The sequence below is a fragment of the Anabrus simplex genome, chromosome 2 (assembly GCF_040414725.1).
Source record: "Anabrus simplex isolate iqAnaSimp1 chromosome 2, ASM4041472v1, whole genome shotgun sequence".
Classification (NCBI taxonomy): domain Eukaryota; kingdom Metazoa; phylum Arthropoda; class Insecta; order Orthoptera; family Tettigoniidae; genus Anabrus; species Anabrus simplex.
Window position 1 is genome coordinate 872,452,397 of NC_090266.1, and position 25,588 is coordinate 872,477,984.

At 41.6% G+C, this 25,588-nt stretch overlaps 1 protein-coding gene across 9 annotated transcripts in view; it reads right to left on the reverse strand.

The window, feature by feature from the left end:
- Nucleotides 1-25,588, reverse strand: part of LOC136863154 (uncharacterized) — a 989,332-nt gene that overhangs the window by 281,869 nt on the left and 681,875 nt on the right. The window contains exon 1 of one of the 9 annotated variants that reach the window (XM_067139503.2): nucleotides 4,106-4,215. The exons of the other annotated variants lie outside the window; for them this stretch is intronic. The gene's annotated coding sequence lies outside the window, so the exon portion shown is untranslated. Of the gene's footprint in view, nucleotides 1-4,105; nucleotides 4,216-25,588 lie in introns of those variants that run through there. 9 annotated transcript variants of the gene reach the window in all.

Below are 25,588 nucleotides of genomic sequence, written 5' to 3' on the forward strand. Positions count from 1 at the left end.
GATGGTTGTGAACTGCAATTCATCACTCAGCACTGACAGCGAGATCATTTCTGCTTCAGCCTCCAAAGAATAAATGTAAGTTTATTATTATCAATACTAACCTGACTTGTCTACTGATAATTTTTATTTTAATAGTGCATATTTATTGGCATATTTTCAAGTTCTAAGAGCATATTTGCATGCATATTTCTTAGTATTTTAGTGCAAGAACTTTCGAGCCTTAGTGATCACCTTCGTAGACTTTAGAAAAACATATGACTCCATAGAGCGACAGACACTTTTCAAAGTACTCGATGAATTTAAAGTACGCAGAAAAACAAGAGAATTGATACGGCAAACATTATCTGACACTACTTCCAAAGTTAATTCTTAGAAGAAATATCTGAGCGTTTTGACGTCAACACAGGGGTTCGACAAGGAGATGTCACCTCTGTTGTTCAATCTTGTTCTAGAAAAAGTAATCAGAACCTGGGGGAAAAATGTTAAAGGAATAACTCTTGGTAGACAACTGAAAAACAGAATTCACGTGCGGTGTCTAGCTTTTGCAGACGACCTAGCAATTCTTTCTAATGATAGGCAAGAAGCAATCCACTCCCTCGAAAACCTACCTACATGAAATTGCAGCCAAAACAGGACTTCAAATATCATATGAAAAACCCAGTACATGGAAGGAGCCTCTCGGTTTCTAGATGGGCAAGCTATAATGAGTAAATTTGGACAAATTTCCGAAGTAAATAAATTCAAATACCTTGGAGAAATAATTCAGCATTCTGGATTAAATTGTGAAGCAAATAAGGAGAGAATTGCTAAATTACAGAAAGTATATCGAATCACTTGGAACACATATAACAAAACATCAGTATCTCGGAAAACAAAACTAAGACATTATAATGCAGTAATAAAACCTGAAGCATTATACGCATCGGACACCTTAATCATTGGCGGCAGATCATTCAGACAAGATACAGAAAAGCTAGTAAGAAAAATGTTACGGAAAATTTTCGGCCCAGTCTGCACAGAAGGTGTATGGATGAAAAGGAAATCCCATGAAATTTATTGCCATACTGAAAATAATCCCAGACCTTATAAATAAAATGAGGTGGAAATTCTATGGTCACATTCTCAGAATGAACGGTTAACGTGCCAGATGCGACCGTGCCGGATGCGACCCATCAATCACTTACATTGATCTGCATTAAGGGCTGTCACCAAGTGGCAGATTGCTTATAAGTAGCTAACTTGGTCTTTTCTAAAATAAAGGTCTGACACCGGATGCAAGCTCAGGGCCGCGCGTCTCTAACGCATGGCCAACTCGCCCGGTGGGAAAAGACGTAAACGCATCACCATGTTTCGTGTTGTAAAACGAGTTTCCCCCAGAAGTGTTATGTAAAGTAGGAGCAGTAGCTGCTTATAGGACTTATTGAAATGGCATTGCAGTTCGTTTAGCTTACCTTATCTTGTGTGATGACACAACTTATCAAATGACAATTTGCTTGTCAACGCCGGTCGCATCCGGCACGGTTACAGATTATGCGGTCGCTAGTGGCACGGGTCGCATCTGGCACGCCACCGAAAGAACAATGACAGACTGACCAAAAGAATTCTAAATCATGCCCTCACACTGAAAGTCAAGAACCACTGGCTAAATGAAATAGAATCAGATCTTCAGGAAATCAACATCAACGAGAAAACTGTGAAGAACCGATCGGCTTTCAGAACACTGATCAACAACCATTGCTTCGCTGAGCCAAAAGCTAGAACTAATAAAACCTGGATAGAAGAACGTAAGAAGAATTTCAGTGAGAGAATGAAGAGATTTCGGGAAGAGAAGAAGGCAAAATCATCAGCTAAATAAGTTCAAGCTTGCTCCTCAGTTGGGCATAACGATGCGAAAATAATAATAATAATAATAATAATAATAATAATAATAATAATAATAATAATAATAATAATAATAATAGTAATAATGCACCCGCAGCTGAATGTGTGTGTGAGAGAGAGGGGAAGATAATGTACTCTGTATTTACCGTAGGTCAATACCGCTAAACTTGGAAGCTAGAAATAGAATCTGTCATCTCTGGCTTGCCTCTGACTGACGGCTGAGTTGAGCCATGCAGCAAACCAAGCACAGATAAAACGTCTAAAATAACATTACCGTGTGTTACAGCATAAGCTTGCCGTCGTGCGTGGAAGCTGCATATCTTTGAGTGCAGATACCACAGGCTGGCTTCCTTCTCTCTAGGAAAAAGCAGTTCCCGTCCAGAAGCAATCACTTCAGTTAGGTTGAACACTAACATAATACATTTATAGTTCTACTTTGGCTCTTTCGCGACTTGAATGTTCCATTAAATAGATATGTTGGATTACAACGGTACGGTGAAGGACAATCGTCTTCATTGCTTAGACCTGCTACTAAGTGGGGAAGATATGAATGAATATTCAGTGGTCTGATATCAGTCCACCGGTAAGTAGCTTCTCTCCGCATTCAAAGGAAAGAAAGCAAAGCAAAACAAATCAGTCTCCGTAGAGGCCATGAAGTCCCTGGAGGAATGGAGGATAGAAGCTTCTTCTACTTGTAGTGTTTAACCCTATGCCCAATCTTCGTTACTTCAGAAGGTAATACAGGACTCATTCCTGCAGCAGGTTGTGTTAAATCTGGTTCTATGTGGTTCTCCAGCAGTGGTAGTGCTGTTTTTAAACTTCTCGACTTCCTGACGGGGATCGAAGCAACGCCCCACGAGGAAGAGGACTTTTTAAAGTTACTGTTGCCACCTTGGGCGGAGCATAATCTTCCTTAGATACTCCCTCGAGGTAACTGTTGGGATTGTACTTCATCTCAACATCTCGAACAACCTCGACAAAACCAGATCGGTTTATGCTGCACCTGACCTCCGGAGTGAGCGCAGCCTTGAAAATAGCGTTTGCATTATCGCTGAAACGTGGGAATCGCGGCCTAAAGACTCGGGGAATTTTTTCTGCTATAATCGTGATGCTGACCATGAGAGCATTCATCATTGGCTCTATATTTAAAGTCAGACTCGGTGGATGAATGGTCAGCGTACTGGCCTTCGGTTCAGAGGGGTCCCGGGTTCGATTCCCGGCTGGGTCGGGGATTTTAATCGCTTCTGATTAATTCTTTTGGCTCGGGGACTGGGTGTTTGTGTCCATCCCAACACTTTCCTCTTCATATTCAGACAACATACCACACTACCAACCACCACAGAAACACGCAATAGTGATTACATCCCTGCAAAACAGGGTTGGCGTCAGGAAGGGCATCCGGCCGAGAAATAGGCCCAAATCCACATGTTCGACACAGTTCGCACCCGCGACCCTGCAGGCGTGGAAAAAAGCGTAAGGAAAAGAAGGAGAAGAATTGGCTCTATGTTTAAAATTCGCATGTCGCTAGAGAGATTGTAAAAACACATATTATTAGGCAGACTCCAGTCACCGAGCACCCGGGACTAATGATGGAAGATATTCTTAGCCCCCAAAAGATTTAGCAACAATTATTGGTTGCCACAGTGGTCTAAATGATTTTTTACGAGAGTTTAATCCTGATGTAAACAAGGCATGTCCACGCCTCAGCCAAAGAAAGAGTTGTGATTCGCTGAGCGTGTAGTATCGACCTCCGCCCCGTCAACGTCTCGTGTTCGGACGTACAGTGCTGCACATATTACCTAAAATAGACGAGAACAGTTTTTGAGCTGTGCGAAACTAAACAGAGGGGTCTGAAGGGAGATCTATTGCTGAAGATTAGGGCCTACGTTATTTATTTATTCATTAGTGAATATTAAAGAAAGCTATCGTAGGCTAGAGCACAAAATTACACACGTACGAAGATTTATCTTAGGACAGCTATTTGAAATGTCCGCCCGGTAGACTGTAACCTAATAGAATACCAACTTTCGAGTTGAAATATATATTTCTTATGTTGTAGAGTTCCTATCCTGATAGAGCATATAGCATGATTGGACATGTCAGACAGAACTGTTGATAATTCTGTAACAACATCTATCGAAAAGAAACAACTCAAAAAGACAAGATACACAGGCAGTTGCGGTCTTAACAAAGTAAGAAGTCAATGCATACTGTACATGCTTACCTTGCTTAGTCGTCCTGCAGGGGCTCAATTCCTTCCATATCACACGATGTATCTCCTCCATTCTCATTACTGTCACTGTCTGATGAGTCGGTACTACTCTGGCCGCTATCAGTGATGATAAATCTCTCGGCAATTTCATCTGTTAGGCCATCTAGCTCCCACATCTGGTCTTCTCCTTTCGTTGCATTTCTAATGCAGTCCTTCCAGTTATCTGCTGTCACATTTTCAAGGGCTGTGCAAAGTAGAGCTCGTACGTCTTGTAGCTTGAAGGTCGTGTTGTTTCTCGCAACGTAACCCGTCACTTGACTCCATATCTGTTCAATGGGATTCAGAGTGCAATGGTAGGGTGGAAGTCGTAGCACGCAGTGGCTCGCTTTCTGTGCTCTTTCGTCGCAAATATATTTGTCATACTGGTCTCGCACTGACCTCACCCGTTCAATGAGTTCTGCTTTGACCATATCAGCCTTGTATTCTACTTGGTGACTGTCGAGCCAAGCAATGATCTGGTCTTTCCGCATTGCCACTGTAGGGATTCGTTCCACTTTAACAGAATGATAAGATGCATTGTCCATTACAATCACGCTGCCGGGTTCGAGTTTCAGTAGGATAGACGAAAACCACGATAAAAAAACGTCACCTGTCAATTCTTCATGATATTCTCGTGTCGTTTCAGATTCAAACACGAGAGCTCCACCTTCCACAAAACCAGAGTCACTACCTACATGGAAATACAATACCCTCCCTATCCATTAACACAGGTTTACGTTCTCTTTTAACAAATTGGAACCCAATGTCCTTTAAGAGTCTGTACAATGTAGTTAAACTTTTGCTATTTGCTTTACGTCGCACCGACACAGATAGGTCTTATGGCGACGATGGGATGGGAAAGGCCTAGGAGTTGGAAGGAAGCGGCCGTGGCCTTAATTAAGGTACAGCCCCAGCATTTGCCTGGTGTGAAAATGGGAAACCACGGAAAACCATCTTCAGGGCTGCCGACAGTGGGGCTCGAACCCACGATCTCCCGGATGCAAGCTCACAGCCGCGCGCCTCTACACGCACGGCCAACTCGCCCGGTGTAGTTAAACTGAAGGTGGGTAAAGTTTTATCTTTATTCACACTGTCCAATACTTTGCGTAAAGTAGGTGGTTCATTCCGAAAAAAGAATTCATGAATTTTCCTTCTAATACCACTTTTGACGATATCGTCGTACTTCTCGACTCTTTGAGGTCGTTTACGTTCCTTTCCCGGCGTTGTTAATTTCCCTGTCTTTCTAAACTCTGTCCGCATGTTATGAACCGAACTAGCCGACACACCACACAACTCTGCACTTAGTTTCTCTACCTCTTTTACGGCTAAACCTGGATTCTGTTCACTTATTTTATTAAAAACATTCACAACGCACTGCCTATGGTCACTTCTGAGCGGTTTTCCTTTTTTGTGCTTCACTACACGCGATGGTCCATTTCTCTCACTATGAATACTGACACTGACAGCTGCTGCAAAATGCAACACCTTATCTCCACGCTGTACAGCTTGGGACTTTCCCTCACTATGAGAAGACTTCCTGCATTACACCACGCCTTCTGCCTTCATATCTCGTTATTTAATCACTGTTTTATTAAAAAAATATATAGATACACACCGGTATATATGACAACCATATTTTAATTTGATTACGTACTCTTTCAGACTATCTAAATGTAAATAAACTAAGATAAAATTAAATTAATGCGACGTACTAATTTTCTTCGAGCTCGCATACAGTTGAGTGAGTGCGACGGTTGCTTCTCCAATCAACTACGCCTGTGTCCACGTGCAAAGCCAAGGTGCTCCGCCTACTTGTTTACATCAGGATTAAACTCTCGTGAAAAATCATATAGTATAGTAGATTCCATTCCAGTTGGTCTGGATTCAATCCTTGACCCCTGGGCTAAGTGATTCGGACAGTAAAAACGCTGGCATTCCACGCCCAGCTCGACGGATTCGATCCCGGCTCTGTCCGGTTTTATTTGATGGTGCTCAAATACACCAACTTTCTGCTGGTAGATTTACTGGTTCGTAATAGTGCTCCAAGTGGGAAAATTCCGGCACATTGGCGTCTCTGAGAAACCACAAGGAGGTAAGTTAAGCCGATACCATTAACATTAAACTGTGGCAAATGTAAGGAAGGAGTGGAGAGGAACACATTCTACCAGTGAATTACGATTGAAATGTCACTGTCGCCCATTCATTATCGTGCTGACAAAGCCAGGTTTTAGACAACGGCCGCTTTCTTCCCAAATCCTAGCTCCGATTAATAATAAACACTCCCATTTCTAGGTATAGAGACGAGATCAGACTGACTTAAATCGCACTAAGTACAAGAGGATTTCGACCTCAACAACTCAACTCTACAAATGAAGCAACAACTACAATGAAATTAAATGCTAGGAAGGCCAAAGATAATGGGAAAGTGGAACCTTGAATTAGGCAATATTCAGTTTTAATATGTAGGATGGGCGTAAAATTACGTGCACCATTTTAAGGACTTATTCCTCGTTGAATTCTATATTCATTTAACCTTATATACGTATTTCAGTACAAATTCTACTAGTTTACCAGATAGACAGACATTAAGATGGGAACTTTAGAAGACGATTACCGTAGTAGGAAACACCGCACTATCCACTGGAAGATTTCTTTGTTCACTGTGTTCTGTTTTGTTTTCCCTTTAGCTTTTTTCCTCGACTTTAATGTTACAACAAGTTATCGCAAACTTATGAAGATCTTATCTGTTGTACTATATTTTCAAACTGCACTTTTGCTGCCCATTGCTAATTTCCTGACAAAATACTAACAATTATCATTAATTACTTATGGTCTGTTCTAACATTTCGTATCACAGAAATCATTGTTGGCCTACTAACCAACCGCCCTGGGCTTGCAGCCTACGAGGTGACGCGTGGTTAGTGCGATGAATCCTCTCAGCCATTATTTTTGGCTTTCTAGACCAGGGCCGTCAGCACATTGTCAAATAGCTCCTCAGTTGTTCTCACGTAGGCAGAGTGGACCTCGAATGAGCCATCAGACTCAGGTAAAAATCCCCGACCACGCCGAGAATCGAACCTAGAGCTGACCAGTAACAGGCAAGCTCGTTGCCTCTGGACCACGAGGCCGACGACTACCTACTACCTATGGTGACGATATATTCGTTTATATTACCCAGTGCCCTAGAAAGGGAAAATACCCGTAGAAAGAAGAGCGCACAACACTTCAGAAAGTGACAGACACAAAAGGGACTGAGTTACACAGTCACTGTAAATTTTGTTAAATAGTCGGGTAATATTTTGATGACCGAGTGAGTTGGTTGCTCGGTACGGGTTGTGTAGCTGTTAGCCTGCATTCGGGAGATGGTGGGTTCGAACCTTACCGTCGGTATAGTAGAATTCTGAACAGCTCCACTATCATCCTTCGTGGAAATGACCAGTCATCAAAGAAAAACATATCGAAAGATGAGCGCTGATGTATCTCTCCATTCCTTTCCTTATTTTTTGCTGGTTAGACCCAGAATTGGGAAGACAGTGCCGTGGCCCTGATTAAGTTACAGGCCCAGTATTTACCAAGTTCTATCAAGCCGAATGAAATGTTTAAACAATAGGTCCAATGAAAAGGGCCTTCAGATCACCAATCAAGGGGACTGGTTGCACATAAAGAATGGAATTACAGAGTCGCTCATACATCCGTCACTATCATATTATCAAAGTCAAAAAATAAAAGGACTGAGACAATTCGAAAAGTAATAAATTGGCTCTTTTTTTACTATTTGCCTTACGTCGCACCTACACAGATAGGTGTTATGGCGACGATGGGACAGGAAATGGTTAGGAGTGGGAAGGAAGCGGCCGTTGTCTTAATTAAGGTACAGCCCCAGCATTTGCCTGGTGTGAAAATGGGAAACCACGGAAAACCATCTTCAGGGCTGCCGACAGTGGGGTTCGAACCCACTATCTCCCGGATGCAAGCTCACCCGCCGCGCGCTCCTAACCGCACGGCCAACTCGCCCGGTAAGAGCGAAATATGACGAGAACCTCTGTTTAGTGTGTGGTGAAACAATGGAAGAGGTACATCGTTTGGGAGTCTGTAGGGAGGTAGAATCACTTGGAATGAAATGTAGCTCAGTGCGTTGCGGCACGGCCAGTCACGGTTGCTAATTCTGCACTCTGGAGACAGGTTGGTTCGAATCATTGAAATGGTTTTTCGCTGTTTCCTGCTCCAACTCCAGGCAAATGGCGGAATGGTACCATTCTGAAGGTCAGAGTCGGACTTAATAAGTCTAATAATGTGTAAACCAGGTATAATACTTTTCTTAGATGTAATTACACTATAATGTTTAATGTGGTTACAGACAAAATAATTATACTAAGGCTCATTTGATATGCATGCAAAAACACTATGGATTACAATAAACTAATACTGCCCTTAGTTTCTAGTGATCCAGAACGAGGGAGAGAGAGTATTCTATTTCTTCTTCTTCTTCTTAATCGGTTTACCCTCCAGGGTAGGCTTTACCCTCGGACTCAGCAAGGGATCCCACCTTTACCGCCTCAAGGGCAGTGCCTTGGAGCGTGAGATTGGGTCGGGGGATACAACTGGGGAAAAGACCAGTACCTCACCCAGGTGGCCTCACCTGCTATGCTGAACAGGGGCTTTGTGGGGGGATGCGAAGATTGGAAGGGATAGACAAGGAAGAGGGAAGGAAGCGGCCGTGGCCTTAAGTTAGGTACCATCCGGGCATTTGCCTGGAGGAGAAGTGAGAAATCACGGAAAACTACTTCCAGGATAGCTGAGGTGGGAATCGAACCAACTTCTACTCAGTTGACCTCCCGAGGCTGAGTGGACCCCGTTCCAGCCCACGTACCAGTTTACAAATTTCGTGGCAGAGCCGGGAATCAAACCCAGGCCTCCGGGGCTAGCAGCTAATCACACTAACCACTAAACCACAGAGGCGTACCTATTCTATTTTCTAAGATTCAAAATGTTTAGTATACAAGGTTGTGTGGGCATTAAACACATTTTAACTGGACAGTCCGTCTAGAAGCATATTGTCCGGCTCCATATCGTGTGGCTATTTCTAGCCGAGTGCAGCCCTCGTAAGGCAGACCCTCCGATGAGGGTGGGCGGCATCTGACATGTGTAGGTAACTGCGTGTTGTTGTGGTGGAGGGTGTGGTATGTGAGTTGCAGGGACGTTGGGGACAGCACAAACACCCAGCCCCCGGGCTACTGGAATTAACCAATGAAGGTTAAAATCTCCGACCCGGCCGGGAATCGAACCCGGGACCCTCTGAACCGAAGGCCAGTACGCTGGCCATTCAGCCAACGAGTCGGACATCTAACTGCCATCTAACTGGTTAGCGTGCTGGCCTTTGGTCACAGGGGTCCCGGGTTCGATTCCCAGCAGCTTCGGGAATGTTAACAGTAATTGGTTAATTTCGCAGGCACGGGGGCTGGTTGTATGTGTCGTCTTTATCATCATTTCGTACTCATTACGACGCGCAGGTCGCCTACGGAAATCAAATCAAAAGGCCTGCATCTGGCGAGCCGAACTTGTCCTCGGACACTCTCGGAACTAAAAGCCATTCGCCATTTCATTTTTCAACAGGAACATTACACAAAACTAACAGAAAATATCAGCCACCGCTGGCGAAACTTTGACTCACGGTCATGTCAGCTGTTTACATGGCGTAGAAATTATCGCGCGAGATCCTCACCGTTTCCGGGAAGTGCATCACATACAGAGTGCTTCCGCCTTAACAAAGCGTGAACATTCTTCATAGCCAATAAAGGAACGTTTTTTTCGGGGACTAGAAATTCAGGTTCGAAACGAATGTCCTCCTGTGGACCTAGAGGTACCACTCCGCAAGCAATGATCATCAACAGCCGGTGAATCGAAACCTGTTCCGCAAACGAACCAATAAAACGGCCTGATAATAATTGGTCTTGGGACTTCCGTTTTGAACTGCGCACAACGCATTCTAATGTTCCGCCCGGTTACATGACACACTGTTGCAATTACCACGTTAAAAGAGCTTCAACTGCACAGTACTACCGCCACTGTAATAGAATGTGACGTCAGCACCGTAGTAGTAATCTGCACAATAATCGGTTGGACGACAGCCATTGTGTTGACAGTGAAGTGGAGGACAGCGCGCAGTAAAGTTACAAGTGTCTGATGAAGTTACACTCATCTCTGTTCTTCTTCTCTGGTAAACGATACGGAGCCACCTTCTGGCTCATGGATAACTCTGTGTGGAATGACCCCCCAAACCCCATGGCACTACAGCCCTTGAAGGGCCTTGGCCTATCAAGCGACCGCTGCTCAGCCCGAAGGCCTGCAGATTACGAGGTGTCGTGTGGTCAGCACGACGAATCTTCTCGGCCGTTATTCTTGGCTTTCTAGACTGGGGCCGCTATCTCACCGTCAGATAGCTCCCCAATTCTAATCATGTAGGCTGAGTGGACCTCGAACTAGCCCGCAGGTCCAGGTAAAAATCCCTCACCTGGTCGGGAATCGAACCCGAGGCCTCCGGGTAAGAGGCAGGCACGCTACCCCTACACCATGGGGCCGGCTGTGTGGAGTTACATGTTTAAATAACAGATGTCACCCATCTATGGAACTTCAGCAGGCTTGAGTACTGTACATACAGGTGAAGCGTGGACAAATTGAACAGTTCTCACTTTTTAGAGGTTTAACGACACTAACTCGGAAAGGATTTTGGCGGCAATGGGATAGGACTGGGAAGGAAGTGGTCGTTTCCTTAATTAAGGTACAGTTCCAGTACTTGCCTAGTGTGAAGAAAGGGAAACCACGGAAAATCATTTTCAGGGCTAACGATGATGGGGTTCATTCAATCTTACAGCTACGCGACCCATAACATGCAGCCATCTTACTCAGTGAAAAATTCTCCTACAGACAACAACCACACGAAGAGTTTTCCAGCTAATTAGTATATCTTTTTATAACTCGCTTGGAGAAGAATTTTAAGATGAGTTTTACTGAAGAGCGTTGCGACAGGGCCGGTTATGGTTGCTAACTCTGTACTTGGGAGACATGTGGGTTCGAATCCCCTATCGGCCTTCTTCGATATGACTTTCTGTTATTTCTTATTTCAACTCCAGAGAAATGCCGTGGAGGAATCTTTCTCAAAGCCGCAGCCGCTTCCTTCCGATATCGAGTCGGTACAATTACACCAATCCTAACAGAAAACACTCTGACGCAGTAGCTCACCGGGTCAAGCAGCTACAGAACTGGCACTCGAACATGTCCTCGAACGTTCCCGGTACTAGAAGTAATACGCTAAAAAAGCCGAGGAAATGACTTAGCTTGGAAATAAGCAAGAAGGAGCCTGTAGTTTGCTCTGCTCGTTAATAGCCACGGGATCCCTGTTTTTACGTGGAATCCGAACCACACGGACGTGGTTTTTCATTTAGAAAGTCCCAAATGAATTGGTCGGAAACTGAGCCGCGGCCACCTTGGCGATAAGCCAGTGGCTTCGCCGCTCGGCTATCACGCCCCCACTTGTAGGAAATAAAGCCGATAGAATTGTAGGAGAACCGTGCGGGAGTTATATTCCTTCAGAAGAAGGATTATTTATTGACAATGAAAGGTAGCACCAACGAAGAAATTGACTATGCACTGCGGAGTTACCCCGAACATTGAGAGAAAAAGGAAATCAAAATTGTATAGTGACATTCTAAACAGCTGGTTGCCCAATAAGTCAAATTTGAATGTTCGATGAACACTGTCAGAGGTGTATAAACAGAACAAACAACAATGACAGTACCTGATAAAATAAAACTTCTTAGGCCTAAGTAACCCGTAGTTGAGAAGTTGGACCAGCCTCGGAATTACAGCTGTGCAACTCACGACAGATATATGAAAATAGTGTCTTCAGAAGCAGTGAAGAAATGTAAGATTGATTCAGAACTCCACCAATATAGTAAAGACAAAAGAGTAACATCATCGTATGCCTTTCAGAGAAAATGCTCTTGACCACACTGACATTGGATTATGAACTTTTCTTGTTGATGAATGTGAAAATTTCGCCGTAGTAAAATGTAGCAAATTTAAGCATTTAAATGAAAATTCTCATTATCATATCAATCAATCAATCAATCAATCAATCAATCAATCAATCAATCAATCAATCAATCAATCAATCAATCAATCAATCAATCAATCAATCAATCAATCAATCAATCAATCAATCAATCGCTAATGATCTGTATTTAGGGCAGTCGCCCAGGTGGGAGATTCAATATCTGTTGTTTTCCCAGCGTTTTCTCGAATGATTTCAAAGAAATTGGAAATTTGTTTAACATCTCCCTTGGTAAGTTATTCCAATCCCTAACTCCCCTTCCTATGAACGAATATTTGTCCCAATTGGTCCTCTTGAATTCCAACTGTATCTTCATATTGTGATCCTTCCTACTTTTAAAGACAATACCACTCAAACTTATTCGTCTGCTAATGCCATTCCACGCTATCTCTCCACTGACAGCTCGGAACATACCACTTGGTCGAGCAGCTCGTCTTCTTTCTTCCAAGTCTTCCCAGCTCAAACGTTGCAACAATTTTGTTACGCTACTCTTTTGTCGGAAATCACCCAGAACAAATCGAGCTGCTTTTCTTTGGATTTTGTCCAGTTCTTGAATCAGGTAATCCTGGTGGGGGTCCCATACAGTGGAACCATACTCTGGTTGGGATCTTACCAGAAACATATATGTCCTCTCCTTTACATGCTTACTAAAACCCTTAAATACACCCATAAATATGTACCCTTTATTTGCAATCCCATTTATGCGATTTCCCCAATGAAGATCTTTCCTTATATTGACACCTAGGTACTTACAGTGTTCCCCATAAGGAACTTTCACCTTATCAACGCAGTAATTAAAACTGAGAGAACTTTTCCTGTTTATGAAACTCACAACCTGACTTTTAACCCCGTTTATCAATGAATATTTACCGGAATCCTTTGCTTCAGGCATCGTCAATCGAGAGCGAAATGCATTTGGAGCCAGTTTGCTCCCCGCTCTCGAATAAAGAGAGCAGCTTAGCGAGCAAGTAGGGGAAGAAGTAGGAGAAGTGCATGACGTAGTACGTACTGCAGGTCAGTGGCGCAAAGGTATAGCACATCTTTCTGGACAGGTTAGATCGTGACACGATACGCGTGAACTCATGAGAGGTGACACTAGTGTGTCTTTATCCTCGCACCACACGACGTTCAACTCTAGTCGGTTAATGTTGCATTTTCTATGGAAGATATTTCAACTCAGCGTAGGCCATCGACGCCTACAAATTTCAAACCTTCTTGGGAAGAAGAGTATTTAATAGTTCAAGAAAATAACACAGAAAATGTGTAATATGTAATAAAATATGGAATCACATTTAAAGAAAACATTAGAAGAATATACAGAGGTTTTAATGTCACTATGAGAGTAGGCTTCACGATATTTAGGCGTTAGAAAAGGATCTGCACGTGTTCGGTATTTCCTTCTCAGTTGATGTTAGACGAGAACTGCAGCTAGAACTAATTGACTTACAGTGCGATACTCAAATGAGAGATAGGTTTGCAAACACAAACAGTATGACTGAATTTTTTGTTCGTTTTCTACGGAGAGATTTCATAGAGTGTGCATATTTAATGCTTATATTGTAAGTATATTCGGATCAACTTATTTATGTGAACATATGTTTTCATTTATCAAGATTTGTAAATCAAGGCACAGTAGTAGGCTCACCGATGAAAACTTGAAATGTGTTTCGCGACTTGCCAGTACGCAAACGATAGTACCAAACATTGACACACTACTATCTGAACGAGCCCAAAGGTCCCGTGAAGGAGTACACCACTGATATGTTTCAGTTCGTGTGTTTAATTTGTTGTCATAGTCATAAATGCCATTCAAATATTGAGATGTATCTAATGAGAGTGCAAAGAAAATGTACAAATCACATAAATTGTATTTTCTTTCGGTAAATGTACGTTTCTCCAAAGCTTCAGTTAATCGGGAAAATGTATTTATTCAGGAAATATTGCACTCTGCTTTATACATCCTTTGTCAATGAATAATTTTCTTGTCCTGTTATACTTTGTAATCTATGTCCTGTTCGTCTCATATGATTCATGCTGCAAATTATTATTATTATTATTATTATTATTATTATTATTATTATTATTATTATTATAAAAGCTGTTGTTCACATGGTAACATTTCCGAGCGGCAAGTAGAGTACGGTCACGGTATGCAACCCGCCTGTCCGCTGCTCTCTTGTCACGTGACCAACACCCGTCCCCGAGCGGAAAGGAACACCGGCTCCCTAAGAGCAACTAGGTGATGACGTCTGCTTTGCTTCACTTATCTTCCCTATGTATTATAATCCAGATATGCAGTAATTATTATTACGCCAAAATGATTCTTACCACATGCATATTATCTTTGTTAGGCACCAGTGCTTCGGTTGGTAAGTAAATGATAATTGCTTAACCGGACGAGTTCGCCGTACGGTTAGGGGCACGCAGCTGTGAGCTTGCATCCGGGAGATAGTGAGTTCGAATCCCACTGCTGGCAGCCCTGAAGATGGTTTTCCGTGGTTTTCCAGTTTCACACCGGGCAAATGCTGGGGCTGTACCTTAAATAAGGCCACGGCCGCTTCCTTCCCATTCCTAGGCCTTTCTTATCCCATCGTCTCCGTAAGACCTATCTGTGTCGGTGCGACGTAAAACAAATAGCAAAAAAAGAAAGTGATAATTGTTTACAGGCTTGGCACATCGTCCCCGCGGGCCCAGGGTCTCCAGCCTAGGAATATTTATTCATTTGTAGGAGCAAATCTTCTCTATATTTCAGTCAGTAGAAAAATATCTGAAAAGAGAAAGTGAGCAAGCTTACCGTTTTAAGGCGTCTGTAGTTATCGTGATCACTGATCATAGTCATGGGACCTCCAGTTTTACGAATACGAACCACAGGGACCTGATTTCTCATTTCAAAAATCGGCTATGCAATAGTCGGGATTCGAACCGTGGTCCATTGCCGCCATGGTGAGAAGCTAGTGACTGTGCCAGAAGAGAGAGTTTACATTCCGCTTAGTTGTCGATAAGTGCTATAAATTTTTAAAATTTGCTTTGCGTCACACTTACACAGATAGGTCTTCTGGCGACGATGAGATAGGAAAGGCCTAGAAGTTGGAAGGAAGCGACCGTGGCCTTAATTAAGTTACAGCGCCGGCATTTGCCTCGTGTGAAAATGGGAAACCACGGAAAGCCATCTTCAGGGCTGCCGACAGTGGGGTTCGAACCCACCATCTCCCGAATGCAATGTGATAGCTACGTGACCCAAGCCCCGCGGCCTCTTGATCGGTAAACAAATAATTTTGTAAGCAAACTCAAAATGGCAGATTTGTGTACTGAAAATTAAATGGCGTATGGCTTTTAGTGTCGGGAGTGTTCGACATGTTCGGCTCGCCAGATGCAGGTCGTTTTGATTTGACCCCCGTAGGCGACATGCGCATCATGATGAGGCTGAAAAGATGATGAAGACGGCACATACATCCAGGCCCCGTGACAGCGAAATTAACCAATGACGGTTAAAATTCCGGACCCTACCGAGAATCAAACCCGGGACCCCTGTGACCAAAAGGCCAGCATGCTAACCATTTAGCCATGCAGCCGGACATTTGTGTACTACTGGAATGACATAAAACCACTTACGAAATTGTACAAAATTATTTTGATATCCTCCCAGTGAATACTATAATATACAATATACAATATAATATACAATACTATAATATAACTATATTATAGTATTGACTATGAGAATATCAAAATAATTTTGCACAATTTTGTAAGAAGTTCAACCGTCAATACGGATCTAACATGAGATTCATAGTCTGTAATGACGTGAATTTAAACCGGAAGAAGGTAGGTTTGGTAAAATGAGCTAACGTAATGTAATGCATTGTGATGAGCAATTACTAACCGTTCAGGAAAAGGGAGATATGGAATAAGATGAAAGAAATTGAAAATTGTTTCCATGAGGTATAAAAATCACAGGGAACATTTTGGGGTAAGATTGTTCATAGACCGCCGTCTCCCGAAAACAGTCAAAAAAGTAGTTAGTGTGACGTAAAACCAATAACGTTACTATAATTAGTTCATCGAGCTCCACTTAGTTGTTGCAAGGACGAAAATGGGCTTTTGAAGCAGGTGGGCGGGGAGGACTGTTTTAGAGCATGCACTATGTGAATATTAAAATTAAGAAAAGGAAGGAAGAGTGTAATTTTAAGTGACTGTAATCATAATCGTGGGATGTCCTTTTATTTTTACAAGTTGCTTTGCGTCGCACCGACACGGAAAGATCTTATTGTGACGAAAGGATAGCAAATGGCTAGAAGTGGGAAGAAAGCGGCCGTGGCATGAATTAAAGTGCAGCATTTGCCTGGTGTGAAAATGGGAAACCACAGAAAACCATCTTCAGGACTGCCGGCAGTGGGGCTCAAACCGTCCAGTTTTACACGGAAACCAAGCCGCAGGGACATGACTTCATTTCAGATATTAAAATTAGGATAAGACAGGTCGTACACAATAATAATGAGGGTAAACATGAAAGAAAGTGACGTGCTGATGGATGTTTTGAAAATTCAAATTATTCCAAGTACTGGGAATTCGCGACGTTTGTGGAAAGGGAGATAAAGAAGAAGAAGTTTTAAGATGTTTGCATCAGGCATACATATTGTAGGATACAGCGAAGGATTCTTCACGGGGAAACCCTATACCTGTCCAGAGGTTAAGAAATATAGACCTAATAGAGAGGTATGTGAAGGTAAATGGCCACTTTGAAGAAGATGTAAGGAAATTACTCGTACTTTTTCTGCTCCAGTATGAGATTAGCTGTTGAGAATTTGTTAAAGTAAGAGGCAGCTTAAAATTAAACATATACTGTAGTAGGTAGGAGTATCAAACCGATGCTACAAGAAATTATCATTCATTTATGGACGTATTTTATTTACCAGTGTTCAAGGCATACTTTTTCAGGTAAATAGTAAATTCGTGCCCTCACATTCCCCGAGATGGTAGGCCTTCAACTAGAACAGCACATACATTTTCAGCCATGTGCCAAACTTCTGTCAATCTCTGACAGAGTCGGGAATCGAAACCGGGACTCCAGGAACGACAACTAATATCTATAACCATTACACTATTCATGTGTACGGCATTGCTAGAGAATCTGATGAACCCACTGTGAATTTATATCATGCAGAGGTTTTCAGGACCAGATTCCTGTGTGCACAGCTGACAAATGCTATGAGAGAATAGATTATTTTATGATTTTGCTAATCAAGAGATGGCACAAAATCGAATGGCAAAGGAATTCTTGTTAACTTTTTAGTATAGCCTACAGTATGTGGTATGGAGGGAGCGTTATATAATGCAATCAAAGCTATTCATGCTGAAAATCGAGCAGCAGTGAGAGTCTATGGTAAAGTAAGTTATGCATAGTTTACTACACATTTTCCCCAGAGCATAAATAATTAGGACAGGATTAGGGAAGAATTCGTACCAGAAATCTGGTTAACTCTGATAACCCTTTCTTTATTGACACACTCGAAGACTTTCCGTCTAATATTTCGAAACTTTAACATAAACTTAGGAAGTAAGGTACTTCAAAGATTAGGATAATGTCGCTAAGGTAAAGAGATGAGAAAACTGAATTTCTGGCAGGATGAACAAAACTGGACGAAGATGAAGTATAAGTTCACAAAATATAGTAAGTGCAATAAGATCTGGATGTACGAAGCCAACTGCACCATTTTTTATTTGAAATCAAAAGTATTTTGTGAAAAGAAAACTGTTCCATACATTATTCGATATTCAGACTGATGATACGGTAAGGGAACGCGAGTTCAGAATCTGCGAGCAGTTTTTACTGATACGTACCGTGAGCAAAACTGCTACGTAAGTGGATTTTACTAGCCTGTGCTTCCGTCAGCAAAACGAATGGAAGTCCGGGATGTAGCTTGTCTCAACCGCACGTTACGGACTCCGCTATTAAGTATTGTGTATAGCTTGCAATCGATCAGGACGGCGCCTGGGAGTCGAGTCGTCAAGTTATTGGTTCAAAGAAGAGGAATACGAGTTTACCTTAACAACACCAAAATCTGTCAGGTCCGCTGGGACCGTTCTCACCAACATACTTCTTCCACTATACAATATATTTTTGTGTGTATCTGAGGATATTTTGCAATGGTGCACGGTTGTTTAAATTGAAATGGATTTCAAATTAATGCAGCTGTTTTTTCCTTTAAGTGCAGTTCTTCAGGTTTTACATGTAGGCATCTTTCTATTTCCTTCTATGTGGTTTTGTCCTGACCCTTATTACCCGATTATACCGCTATTGATACCCATCACCACATCTGGCCTGGTAACATGCTGAGCATGGGGACAGGCAGATACTGCTGTAGCATCACACTCTCACTCCTCCCTGCTATCTTTCTCTTCTTAGAACTAATAGCATGTCGGAGGCAATGTAGAATAGAGTCGATTGCCACGCGGGGGGAGCGAGCTTTGCGCCCCCACCCCCCGAAAAAGAAAAGGACACAAATCAGTCTAGTCCCACAGTCGAAACTGTACAGTTGACTGCTGGTGATTGTCAGTGCTACGGTTATGGAGTAGAAGTCTTCGATATTCTGCAAATATAATGGTGAGAACACATACCGTACTTAGTATTTCTCTGTCTACGGACTTATCCGTGTAGTTAGCGAGTACGATACTTCGAACATTTTCAAGTGACTAAAATCTTGTGTATCGGAACTTACAATTCTTACGTTCATAACCTGTACATCGATACTTAGAGTTTTCGCGAATAAAATCCTGAAATACTAGTAATTTTCTTAACTTGACAGTGCTAGTCTTCGTGTGAAATAGTTTCACATTATTCGTGAACTGAAGACATTGTGTGAACGAAACCGATTTTTCGCTATTCATAAATTGAGTTAACAATACCCTTCCACGTCTTTAAACACAATCTTGCGAGTGAACGGGACTAATTTCGCTCAATAGTTTGCATTCTAACAGTGTCGTATATATATGTAAAGGTGTGTGTGAACGGGACTAATTTCACACGTTAGGCATTTTACTTCTAACACCCAGTTGAAGTGATTATCATTTAACTCAGTCTGAATAATAATTCCAATGGCACCTAGCAGTGTTCATTTCAGTGAATAAACTCTCCAAATTACTGTAAATAGAATCAAAGTGATCTTGAAATTCTGGAGGACCCGACTATTGTTTGCGTCTTGAATTCTCCAAACATTTAGAGCACTAATTACCTTTGCTTTTTGCGTGCTTAATTTCACAAGTGCAAGTGATATTAGGTAGTGTGCAGATTTGATTCCATTAACATTCGGCTGCAAAAATCTTGTTTACGTTCTTTAATTTTTCGTCTCAAGTTACAGACTAGTGCAGTTCACTTTAATAAAAGTGTCTAGTGTCTGATTCCATTGACATTCAACACGAAATATCAGCATTTCTTTAATCCATTCATGGGAACAGTGAACATCCATTATAAATTACACCTCCTTACTTGTTCATCATACATGTCCGGGCGACTTATACATGTGCTTGCTCCATTATTCCACGTGAGCGAACCCTGAAACTTGAACATCGAGACCTTACAGAACATATAGAACTTCAAGACCGTCCAGAACAGCCCTCGAGGGATTGGTACGTGGTTCCATGGTGCCGAGAGGTGTTACATGGTGAGAACGGGAGGAACAGCGGAACATCGCCAGCAGCAGGACGAAAGCACATCGTGCCTAACTGATCTCCAACTGTACTGAGGTGATATAATCTTGACTTGGTTTAATAAATCAGCAGTTTAAAATACTGTAGACATGAACTTCATTCGAAGTAAGACCCTCTCACTCTCTGTACCCGCTCCAATTTAATGTACCGTACACTGCTTGCGTTTATTTCATGCTCTTCATGCATGTCCTGGTACAATATATATATATATATAACAGATATTGTAAAAGGAATTGAATCATGGCTGAGAAGTGATATTATGTACGCGGAAATTTTTTACGAAACAGAAGTGTTTATCGCAGACAGGATAGGAACGGTAGGAGGGGGAGTTTTCATTCTGGTGATAGAAGAATATCAGCTACGAAAACGTTGAGCATGGGAAACATGAAATTGGAGGTATAAGGCTCATATCTAAAGGTATTAGGCAAATTGATGTTTTCGGGGAGTACAGATCTGGACGAGTGGGGACGATGATGCGGACTTATTTGATAAGATAATCAGCTATGTGGGAAGCGAACACAGAAAGGAATGTGAGTGTAGCGGGTGATATCAATTTACCAAAGGTCAGCTGGAAAGGCAATGCAAATAGGAAGCATGGCCAACAAATGGTAAATAATTTAAACTGGGAAGGCCAGCTGAACCGGAAAGTGATGGAACCAACTAGAGGGTACTGGTACTGCTAAAACCAGATGAGCTCTATAGAGAAAATGAAGCGATACATGGTATAAGTCATCACGAAGCTATTTTCGTCGTAGTTGAAAATAAATGCAAAATCAATTACGGTTGTAAAAGTAGGATTGTTAGGCAATGCCATATACTGATAAGATAGGCATGAAGGAGTTTAAAGAAAGTAATTATGACCAGTGGAAAAGGGTAAATAACATTTTAAACAGTCTACGGGATGGTTTTAAGGCATTTGTTGGGGAGTGTGAAAACAGGTATGTAACCTTGAAGAAGACTAAGAAAGTGGTGCAGGTTGGAAAGAAATAGAGATAGGAATGGTTGTGGAAGTAAGGAGAAACCGAAGGAACTTACTAGGAAATTGGATCTAGCGAAGAGGTCAGCTACGGATAACACGATGGCAAGCATAATTGGCAGTCATACGAATTTTAGTGAAAATGGGAGTGCGTGTATATGTACTTTCAGGCAGAAATAGGTTCCCAAAAGAGACACCCCAGCAATCCTTAATGATCAAGGGGAGTGTATACGTAAGGATTTACAGAAAGCAGAAACATCCAGAGAGCAGTATGTAAATATTGTTGTTTGCAACGATAAGGTCCAGGTAGGGGAGGTGACTGATGCTAACGAAGTAATGACATTTACCAATGTTAATAAAGGTATTTATGATAAGATACAAAATATCAATACTAGAAAAGCAGCTGGAATTACTAAGATTTTTGGGAATATACTGAAAGCAGTGGGTTGGGATAATGTAGCATATCTGAAGTACTTAATTTATTACTGTTTGCATAAAGGAGCTATACCAATTGAGTGGAGAGTTGCTATAGTGGCCCCTGTGTACCAAGGAAAGGGTGATAAACATAAAGCCTATAATTACAGGCCAGTGAGTTTGACTTTGGGAAAGTATTCTTTCTGATTATATTGGACGCGTTTGGGAAATTACTAACTGGTTTGACGGAAGTCAGTTCGGGTTTATGAGAAAGCATTCCACTGAAACTCAACTGGCAGGATTCTAGAAAGATATAGCCGATATTTTAGGTTCAGGAGGTCAAATGATCTGTGTCACTATTGACATATTCAAGGCTTTTGATAGGGTAGATCATGGGAGACTACTGACAAAAATGAGGTCAATTGGACTAGGCAAAAACGTGACTGGATGCGTGGCTACATTTCTAGTAAATAGAACTCAGAGAATTAGATTAGGTGAAGTACTATCTGATCCTGTTATCATTAAGAGCGGAGTTCTTCAAGGCAGTATTATTGGTCCTTTATGTTTTCTTATATATTTATATATGATACGAGTAAAGAACTGGAATCCGATATAAGGCATTTTGCGGTTGATGTTATACTGTATTGAGTAATAAATAAGTTACGGATTGTCGGCGACTGCAAAAAGACCTCAACAATATTGTGAGATGGACAGCAGACACTGGTATGTTGGTAAATGGGGTGCATAGTCAGGTTGTGAGTTTCACCAAGAGTCCACTCAGTTTCAATTACTGTGTTGATCGGTTGGAAGTACCTTATGGCGATCACTGGGAGTGTCTAGGTGTTAATACAAGGAATGGTCTTCATTGGGGTAACCACATAAACAGGATTGCAAATAAGGTTACAGATCTCTTCATATGGCTGTAACTGTTATGAGCGTATGTAGGCGTTGCAGTAAGGATGTAAAGGAGATGGCATATACGTCACTGGCAAGACTTAATACTCCAGAATGTCATTGTCAGTGGCGGGTCTCAACCACTTACTGGATTTCTACAGTCATTTGTATTGCATTCAGCTGTGCTCTGTAACGAATTCACTTGTGGACAGCAGCAAATTAACCAGATATAACGGCTAATCACAAGAGGTATTTTATTCTCGCCCTGGTTATATCATAACAGTGTGCAACAGTGTTAAGAATACGTGACCATAAGTTACGAGCCCTACAGGAACTATTTGCGCTGGAAACTATAACACCCCTGACGCCTACCAACTAAAAATATTAATTAAATGAGCGAAGGAGTGATTGTTATTTTGGAAGATAGTGCCGACATTCATCTACTGTTTAATGCCATAGGACAGGGTGTGAACCCAGGAACTTTCAGAAGAAGGCCTGAGGAATGATACCGCCTAGTTGGGAGTGTTAAAACAACAGTGGTTCTTTAAATACGATCGGTGCCTGAGCTGAGCGTCTTATGCGGTCTTAATCCGCGTGTCATTCCATGCACACTGCAAGTTGCCCGCGGTAACAAAAGGAATGCTATATAGTTGAGTCTTTGTAGAACTTGTTCGGAGTAATCTTTGCCTGTATACGTCATGAACTAAACATTTTATTCAGTGATCATATTTTGAAATCGAACAGTGACGCTAATTTATATTTCGCCAATTCAGAAACTATGAAGGGCGAAGGCTATATGCCCTTCCGTGGCTTGTGAAGATAGCTAGACTTTATATAACGCTACAAACTGTATTAGTGCGGGCAGAAAGGCATTTATTAAATACTAGCTCTTACCCGTGGCTTCGCTCGCGTGGATTTCGTAATTTGATTAGAGTAATTGTTCCTCGGCATTGTACTAAGAGACTGTCTGAAAATTCTTAAAGTATAAAAACTCACCCAAAAATTGAGTTTCATTTATCACAGATTTTTTTTTTTTTGCTATTTGCTTTACTTCGCACCGACACAGATAGGTCTTATGGCGACGATGGGATAGGAAAGGCCTAGGAATGGGAAGGAAGCGGCCGTGGCCTTAATTAATGTACCTAATGTAATTAATTACCTGGTGTGAAAATGGGAAACAACGGAAAACCATCTACAGGGCTGCCGACAGTGGGGTTCGAACCCACTATCTCCCGATTACTGGGTAATGGCCGCACTTAAGCGACTGCAACTATCGAGCTCGGTCAGAAATTCTTTGTAAACCATGTTTGTGGTATTACCTTTTGGGCCCAAGACGACCATACGACATAGAATTGTACATGAGAGAAACAGTCCTCTCTCAAGGCAAAGAATAAATACATGTTTTTATATTTTTTAAAGGAGATTCCAGATACCTATTCCCACATCTGTAACATATTCAGCTTTTTAGATGTACAGAAGTATCCTCATAAAAAGAAATCAACTCCTTGATAAGTCCTTCCCCTACCCCCATTTAAGTGTATTTCCCAAAAACAAAAAATACATGTTTCCTTATTTTTAAAGGAGATTCAAAATAATATCAATTTTCACGTCTGTATCTTTTTCAGTTTTTGAGATATGAGTATCGTAAAAAATAATTCAACTATTTTTCACTACTTTTCACCCCGTGTTAAGTGCCCTCTCCGCAAACAAAAAGGAACAGGTTCCTGTATTTATAAAGGACTTTCCAAATACCAAGTTTCTTGTCTCTAGCATGTTAAGTTCGGCTCGCGGGTTCGGCTCGCCAGGTGCAGGTCTCTTGATTTGGCACCCGTAGGCGACCTGCGCGTCGTGATGAGGATGGAATGATGATGAAGAAAAGGCATACACCCAGCCCCCGTTCCAGCGAAATTAACCAATCATGGTTAAAATTCCCGCTCCTGCCGAGAATTGAACCCGGGACCCCTGTGACCAAAGGCCAGCACGCTAACCATTTAGCCACGGAGCCGGACGACATATCATGTAGATATACCGATACTCATTTTAAAAATTCACCCGCTTTTCCAATTCTTTTCACCCCCTTAACGGGATTTTCCGATAACAAAATAATACGTGTTTCATTATTTTTAAAGGATATTCAAATACCAGTTTTCATGCCTGTAGAGATAAATGTATACTCATAAGAATTATTCAGTTTCTTCTTCCTCACTTCTTTCCACCCCTCTCCCACCTTAAGTGGACTTTCCGAAAACAAAAAACAAAAAAAACAAAAAAATACGTGTTTCTTTATTTGAAAGGAAATTCAAAATACCAACCAACAGCTTCAGTTTTTAAGATAAAGTATCCTCATAAAAGTATTTCAACTTTTTATTTACTTAATTTCAACTCCACACCCCTTACGTCGATTTTCCGAAGAAAAAAACAAAAACAAATGCGTGTTTCTTTATTTTTAAAGAAGATTCCAAATACTAATTTTCACGTCTGTAACATCTTCAGTTTTTGAGATATAATTATTCTCATGAAAGTAATTCAAATCCTTTTTCACCCCTCTTCCTACCCGTTAAGTTGATTCACCCTCCCCAAAAGCGCGTGTTTCTTATTTTTAAATGAAATTCCAAGTACAATGTTCACGTCTTTAACATTTTTAGTCGAAATGAAATGGCTTATGGCATTTAGTGCCGGGATCCCAGGACGGGTTCGGCTCGCCAGGTGCAGGTCTTTTGATTTGACTCCCGTAGGCGATCTGCACGTCGTGATGAGGATGAAATGATGATGAAGACAACACATACACCAAGCTCCCGTGCCAGAGAAATTAATCAGTGATGGTTAAAATTCCCAACCCTGCCTGAAATCGAACCAGGGTCCCCGGTGACTAACGGCCAGCACGCTAACCATTTAGCCATGGAGCCAGACATTTTTAATTTATTGAGATCTAAATATCCTCACACAAAGAACTCAACAAATTTTTCAATTCATTCACCCCCTTAAGTGGATTTTCCATAGACAAAAGAGCACGTGTTTCTTTACTTTGAAAGAAGATTCCAAATATAAATGTTCATGCCTCTAACATCTTCAGTTTTTGAGATATAAGTATCCTCATAAAAATATTCAACTAAATATTCGCTCCAGCAAGTTGATTCCCACCCCCACTCCAAATTGCGTGTTACTTTATTTTTTAAAGTAATTCCAAAAAAAAAATGTTCACGTGTGCAACTTAAGTTTTTGATATATAAGTTTCTCCATTAAAATAATTAAATTTTTCACCTCCTTTCACCCTGCCCCCTTAAGTGAATTTTCCGAAAACCAAGATACTTGCTTCTTTGTTTGTAAAGGAGCTTCCAAATGCCAATTATCACGA